Raw genomic sequence first — 8,417 nt, forward strand, 5'->3', positions numbered from 1 at the left:
GGCAATATTGTTTGAACTGGGAGACTATCGCCTATAACCTTCTTTAAACATGAAACATGGAAAACTGGGTGCAATCGAGAAGCTGCAGGAAGCTCCAATTTGTATGCCATAGTACCAATCTTTTACAACACCTTGTACGGACCATAATACTTTGGTGATAATTTATTATCCTTCTTAGCTTGCTTGAGGGACATTTGCTTAAATGGTTGTAGCCGTAGGAATACCCAATCACCTACATCAAAACTTCTTTCGCTGCGATGTTGATATGCCTGTTGTTTCATTCTATTATGTGCCAACACGAGGTTATCCTTTAAGAGTTGGAGGACTTCTTGTTGATGTTCGATGTGATGTTCCACTGCTTGAACCTTAGAATTTTCTCTTAAATATGATGTGATGGATGGTGGTTGATACCCATAAAGTTCCATAAATGGGGTAATTTTTGTTTCTGTATGGAAGGAAGTCTTATGCCACCATTCAGCTAGAGGCAACCATTTGACCCATTGTGTCTATTTATCAGATACAAAGCAACGAAAATATCCTTCCAAACATTTGTTTACTATCTCAGTTTTCCCATCAGATTGAGGATGATAAGATGAGCTATGAGCTAACTGAGTACCAAGACAAGAAAATAGTTCTGTCCAAAAATTTCCAGTGAAAATGGGATCTCTGTCACTTACAATAATCTTTGGGTTTCCATGTAGCTTTTGAATTGTTTCCATAAATGCAGTAGAAACTGTACTGGCTTTAAATGATGTGATAATGCACAAAAGTGTTCATACTTGGTAAGTCTTTCAACTACCACCATGATGACATTCTTTCCCTCAGACTTGGGTAAACTTGTGATAAAATCCATTGAAACCTCCTCCCAACATTGGCTTGGAATGGATAAAGGTTGTAATAGACCTGGTGTCTTAATTGTTTCTATTTTGTTGGCAAACCAAACATTCTGCCACAAACTTTTGAATATCTAATTTAAGGCCATCCCAAAAAAATTCCTTCTTAACCCTGTGGTAAGTTTTTAAAAATCTCGAGTACCCTCCTAAGGGAGAAGTGTGCAATTCCATAAGAATCTTTTGTTTTAGCTGGGAATTCTTACAAAGGTATAAACGATCCTTGTACCATAACGAATCATTTTTCCAGCTAAATGTATCCGACGTACTGGAATCTTGTTGTAACTTTCGAATAAGTGCCCACACTTCTTCGTCATTCTTCCATTCCTCCCTTGCTTCGTTTATCCAATCTGGTTGGATAATAGAAATGACGCACAACAATTCTTCCACATCCTCATCCTTTCTTGACAGTGCATCTGCCACCACATTTTTCTTTCCTTTTTTGTAGATGTTCAAAGTCATAACCCAACATCTTTGTGACCCACTTTTGTTGCTCTTCAGAGGATAATATTTGTTCTAAAAATTATTTAAGGCTATCATGATCCGTTTTTACCTTGAAGTGTCTTCCCATTAGGTAGGGTCGCCATTTCTTAAGTGCATGGAGTATTGCCAACATTTCCTTCTCATAAATAGCTTTGTGTAAAAACTTTCCCTTGATTGGACGACTTTCAAAAGCAATGGGTCTTTCATCTTGCATTAAAACAACACCAATTCCATTTCCTGAAGCATCACATTCCACAATAAAGGTTTTTGTGAAGTCCGGTGTAGCTAAGATAGGTGCCTGGCACATTGCCTCTTTAAGATGTTCGAAGGCCTTTGTTGCTTCTAGAGTCCATGAAAATGCATCTTTCTTCAATAGTGTTGTTATAGGTGCTGCTATTCTCCCATAATTCTTAACAAACTTGCGATAATACCCTGTCAACCCGAGAAATCCTCGCAGATTCTTTATGGATGTGGGGATTTTCCATTCCTTAATAGCTTTAATTTTGCTAGGGTCTACCTCAACTCCTTCAAGAGATACAATATGACCCAGATATTCCACCTCTTGTACTCCAAAGAAACATTTGGATCTTTTTGCATATAATTGTTTCTCCTCCAATAGTTGTAGCACCCTATCAACATGTTCAACTTGATCCTTCCAAAACTTCTTGTAGATTAGTATATCATCAAAAAATACTAACACAAATTTTCTAAGGAATGGTTTGAACATTGAATTCATCAAACCTTGAAATTTTGAAGGTGCATTGGTAAGGCCAAAAGGCATGACCAAAAATTCATAATGACCCTCATGAGTTCTAAATTATGTTTTCAGAATGTCTTCAGTCTTCATTCTGATTTGATGATATCCTGAACGAAGGTCTGACTTGGTGAAGTAAATTTATCCATGCAATTCATCCAGTAATTCATCAATGACAGGAATGGGAAACTTATCTTTAATAGTGAGCTTGTTGAGCTCCCTATAATTCGGATACATGCGCCATGATCCATCCTTCTTGTGCACCAATACTACTGGAGTAGAGAAAGAATTTTGACTCGGTTGAATTATACCAGCCTCTAGCATTTCTGCAACCATACATTCAATTTCACTCTTTTGGGCATAGGGATATCTGTACGGTCTGATGTTTGGAGGAACACTTCCTGGAATCAGATGAATAGCATGATCATGATCACGAATAGGTGGGAGATCGTTGGGAGTATCAAATACCTTGGAATGATTGTCCAAGACTTTTTTGAGATCTGGAGAAATAGATGATTCCAATGTGGAAACATCTAGCAAACATAATTGTGCAATTACACCTTTTTGTTCCTTTTTTAGAAGCTTTGTCATACCGTTAGAGCTGATTATCTTTCCCGGTTTCCCTGCAATACCCCTTAATTCAACTTCCTTTCCTTCCACAGAAAATTTCATGAAAAGTTCTTGAAAATTAAAAGCTATTGTACCCAAGGATTGTAGCCATTAGACTCCTAATACAACATCAGCACCTCCCATTGGAATGGAAAGCATTGGGCTAGTCAATACATATTCTGCCATGGATAGCTTGATATTATGGCACTTTCCAGAGCAATTTATTGTTCCTCCATTTGCAACCATCACTTGACACTCTGGTGCTGGATATAAGAAGCAATTCAATTCTTTTGCTACCTTACAATGAATAAAATTGTGGGTACTTCCTGAATCAATCAACACTATTACCTTTTTCTTCTTGATTTGTCCTTCTATCTTGATGGTTTGAGGAGTGGTAATTCCCGCCAATGCGTTACAAGATATGGTCGGATTCATTTGTTCTTCATCTAGGCTTTTAACCTGGAGTATATCCTCTTATTTTGACCTTTCTTGCTCCTTTTCTTCTTCCTCTTCACAATCTATGTAGAATAATTTCTTCTCAACACACTTATGACCTTTAGTGTATTTGCTATCACAACTGTAACAAAGCCCTTTTGCTCTTTTTTCTTCCAATTGTTGTGGTGTCAACCCTATAGGTTGTGGAAGACTAGCAGCAACAACACTTCCGTCTTTATAGTTGTGAGTGGTATGCTTCCTGGTTGCCATAATTTTGCTTTCCATTTTTCTTGCTAACCTGAATGCCTTCTCTAATGAATCAGGTTCCCAAAGGCGAACATCTTGTTGGATATTATCCTTTAAAGACCCTATGAACACATCAATCCTATGCTCCTCTGGAATATTTTTTACCCTTATGTTCAATTTTTGGAACTCCTCAATGTGCTCCATTATTGAACCCTTTTGTTTGAGACTTATCAATTGGCTAAAAAAAGTGTTGCTTTTTGTATCCTCATAATGTGTTATCAATTCTTCCGTAAAAATTGCCCAAGTGATAAATTGTTTACGAGAGCAAAGCCATTGATACCATACAAACTGGTTTGGTTCCAAATATAAAGTTGCAATACGTACCTTTTGTGTGTTTTGCACATTATTGACATCGAAAAATTGCTCCATCTGTAATATCCATGTTGCGGGATCCTTTCCATCAAACTTCCTCACATCGATTTTTGGAATATGGTGTGTCTTCGATCCAAAATTAGAGTCTATGAAATCATGATTAACATTTCCTTTGTTCGCATCATGAGTTTCCTTTACTCCCCTTTCACCATTAGTAAGTATTTCTTGTAGAAAATTTGTCAAATCTGCCTTCAAATCTATCTTCAAATCGTCAATCTTGGCTTCCACGCCCTTTATCTTAGATTCCACGCCATTTATCTTAGCTTCTGTTAGCTTTTGTGAGAGTGAAATTTGTTGCACTTGGTCTTGTAATTTTGATATATCATGTAGCATTTCTTCCTCTTCTTCATGAGTCATGCTAGAGCTTTCAGATTGCTTGCTAGGTGTTTGCATTTTCTTTCCTTGGGGCATCAGTTACTGATACTAATGCTCTACTATGCCCTTTGAATTCCTTCAAAATAATTTTTCAAACCAAGCTTAAGCAAAAATTTAAAAAATCTACACACATTTTTTCACTTTGTAGGAGCTCGATATTGCCTCTGATGTATCTCAATAATTTTGGATCATCCAGTTCTGAATTTGCGACTTGTGGTAGCCCTCTGTGTCCTCTTTCCAATGCCACCAGTCTAACCCCAATTAGATTCTCCAATGAAGATTTATGCCAAATCTCCCACAGTGACCTGATTATAGACTAATTCAGTAGAGCGAACTTGTACGACGTGCCACGTGTCCATGTTTCGACCTTTGGCTCTGAAAAATATATACAAGAAACTACCATCCGTCCTCTTTCTATAACTTCTTACAAAATTTCAATCCGATGCTCAGAGAGAAAGTTAAGATGATTTTCCCCAGGTCACCTGTTTGGAATGTAATTCAGGAGTCTGCAAAAAGACCAACTTCCTCAGATCATATCTCCGCAAATATAGCGCGAAAAGCTCTGAAATTCGGACCCAAGGTTCAGTGCGATTTCGTCTCAAATGGGTTTTTTTTTTCGCTTCTGAAACGTCGCAGAAAAAAGTTATAGCGAAAATTCCACGATGACCTGTTTGGAGCAGCAAAACCCTAGAATCTAAAGCTTTGATACCAAATGTTATGAAACCAGCTCACAAAAAGATAGAAAAGAGAGATCCACACCTTAGAATTCAGCCTCTTCGAGGGGGAAACCTCCTTTACATTAAATAAATGAGCAATTCTTGGATGATACAGATGACAAAACCTTCTTTCTATGTATAGGAGTCTAAGGAGTCACAATATAACCCAGCCGACCTAACAATGATAATATAAAGCCACAAAAATAACAATAGAGGGATTCTATGGGGCACAGTAATAATAATATGGGGACAATAGGGGCACAACAATATTAATAATGGGTACAACTACAATAGTAATTGGGTAATCACTAGTATTATAGGGACCCAACAACATGGGTAGATAGGTCATTAGAATATGGTACCTCTTCGGATCCTTTTTCATGTATACATTCTACGGATGAAGGAATCATCCAATCAATGATGATAGGAGAGACGTCATGGGAAGATTATCATCATCATTCCCACCTTCGAGATCACGATGAAGATTATTCAAATGAACTCAATCACCCATCGATCGTTGATTTCTTGTCGAATTTTGTAAATATTGTAGATTCTGAGCATAATTTGTCTAACATAGAAGAAACGATTTCTATAAAAATTTCGACCAAGCCTGACATTGTAGAACACATTCATGTCGGCAACTCTTGTTCTCCACTAGAACTAGATAATTATTGTGCTCTTTTTCACGAATTTCGAGATGTGTTTGCATGGTCTTATGAGATCTCGAGCATCGACTCAAGCATTGTTGAACATGAGATTAAAATGTACCCTGATGTCAAACCAGTACGACAATGGCTTTGACCGGTTCATCCTAAGAAAGCCACTGCCATTAAAGTAGAGGTTGAAAAACTTTTGCGTGTTGGCTTCATTTTCCCTATACCTCTTACTGATTGGGTATCTAATATTTCTCCAGTGACGAAAAAACAAGGGACAATTTGAGTGTGCATCGATTACAGGGATGTAAACCAAGCATGTCCAAAGGACAATTATCCTACACCCTTTATCGACCAGATTATTAATGAATGTGTTGGATGTGAAATCTTTTCATTTATGGATGGATTTTCTGGCTACAATCAAATCAATATCCGCCCACAGGACCAATCAAAAACTTCCTTTATTTGTCTGTGGGGCACATTTTCTTATTGAAAACTACCTTTTGGTTTGAAGAATGCAGGGGCTATATTTCAGAGGGTGATGAATTATGCCTTCCATGACATCAAACACATTGTTCAACCCTATCTTGATGATTTGCCTACACATTCGCGAAAATGGATTGATCATCCGCAACATTTGAGAGCAATATTTTTATGATGTCAACACTACAAGATAAGACTCAATCCGCACAAATGTGTGTTTTGTGTTGCCTCTGGTCGATTGCTAGGATTCGTAGTTTTGAAAGACGAAATTCGACTTAATCCAATAAAGGTTCAGGTAATTGTTGACATGCCTCCACCTTCAAATTTGTTACAGATATAGAGACTTCAAGGGAAGGCAAACTTTCTGAGGAGGTTCATTCCAAACTATGTTGAATTAGATAAAAGTTATACACGTCTATTGAAGAAAGGGATACCCTTCCATTGGGACCAAGTAGCGCAAGCCTCTTTTGATACTCTCAAAGATTCATTGATTAAAGCATCATTAATGTATGCCCTAAACTATCAAAAATACTTTTACCTGTATCTCGTCGTTGCGGATACAACCATTAGTATGGTTTTAGTTCAAGAGGAAAGTGGAACTGAACATCCTATTTATTATTTGAGTCGTAATCTCAATGATACAGAAAGCAAATATTCATATGTTGAAAAGTTAGCCTTGGCAGTCGTTCAAGCCGTACAGAGATTTCGTCATTACATCCTCCTTCGCAAAACTAGCATTGTATCAGATTGCAACCCTATGACATACATTTTGTCACGTCAATTGCTAGGGGGCAAATATTCTAAATGGATAGTTATCTTACAGGAGTTTGATTTGGAATTTATCAAATCTAAATCAAATAAATCTCTCGTCTTTGCTGAGCTACTTTGCGATATTCCCTCGTCCTCTAATGATTTAACATCAGAAGCATCAATATTGGATGACTTTTTGTTTCTGATTTCGTCAAGTGATCCATGGTATGGAGATATACTGGTCTATCTCCAGACCCAAGCTTTTCGGCCTAATATCTCTTGCTCTGAACAGCGACATACTCGATACTAAGCCAAAGATTATCTGATCATTGGTGATACACTTTATCGTCGTGGTGTTGATAAGATTTTGCGTAGGTGCCTTACACATGAGGAGGTCAAGAAAGCTTTGAATGATTGTCATTCAAGTGCTTGTGGGGGGAATTTATCTAGTTATGAAACTGCACAAAAAATTCTACGAGTTGGTTACTTCTAGCTATCTATATTCAAATATTAAATTCTTGTTGTCAAAAGTTTCCATGCTTGCCAGATTTTTTATCATAAAACCATATTACCACCTGCACCACTGCATCCATTCATTGTCATTGGCCCATTCGCAAAATTTGGAATTGATTTTATGACATGTAACCCCACCTCGGCCGAGGGTCATGGGTATATTATAGTCGTTGTTGACTATTTTACCTAATGGGCCAAGGTGATGCCAACATTGAACAACAGCGGTGAAACGGCTACACTCTTTTTTTAAAACCATGTGGTTGCCAAGTTTGGTGTGCCACAAGCTATAGTTACGGATCATGGGTCGCATTTTCACAATCATATGATGCTCGAATTAACTGCGAAATTAAGACTGTCACATGATAATTCTACTCCATACTATCCGCAAGCTAATGGACAAGTTGAAGCTATCAACAAAATCCTTAAGCGCATGTTGCAAAGAATGGTTGTAGTCCATAAAAGGAATTGGCATTTAATCATGTACTCGGCTTTGTGGGCATATCAGACCTCGGTGAGAAATGCGACCAGATTTACACCTTTTCATTTGGTGTATGGTTTGGAAGCAATCTTACCAATCCAATGCGAAATTTCGTCCCTTAATCTCACAATAAACCTGCTACCCAATACTTCTGAAGAAGAAGCACATTTCTTGGAATTAATCCATTTGGATGAAACTCGTCGTGATGCCGCATTGGCTAACGAAGCTCATAGGAAATGCATCAAGGCACAATATGATAGAAATGTCAAGCCTCGTGTCTTCTCAGAAGATGACCTGGTCTTGCTTTATGATCAGGATTCTGATAAACTAGGAACAGGGAAGTTTGAACTATTATGGATGGGCCCTTACATTGTTAAATGTATGTTGTCGAAAGGTGCCTACGAGTTAATAGATTATGACGGGATTCCATTGGCACAGCCCCAAAATGGGTTGTATATTAAACGTTAATATTCTTAATTGAGTGTAGTAAAAAACTCTGTATATATGCTTTATTTGCATTAGAGTGTGTGTTTTTCTTTAGAGTTTTCATTTGGTTAAGTAATCCACTTCACGTTTGTTGCTGATGTCGGATTTTTTGGA

This window comes from Pinus tabuliformis, chromosome 5_2 (assembly GCF_031772625.1).
Source record: "Pinus tabuliformis cultivar Carrire ecotype Pingquan chromosome 5_2, CPIR1, whole genome shotgun sequence".
In the NCBI taxonomy this organism is placed as follows: Eukaryota; Viridiplantae; Streptophyta; class Pinopsida; order Pinales; family Pinaceae; genus Pinus; species Pinus tabuliformis.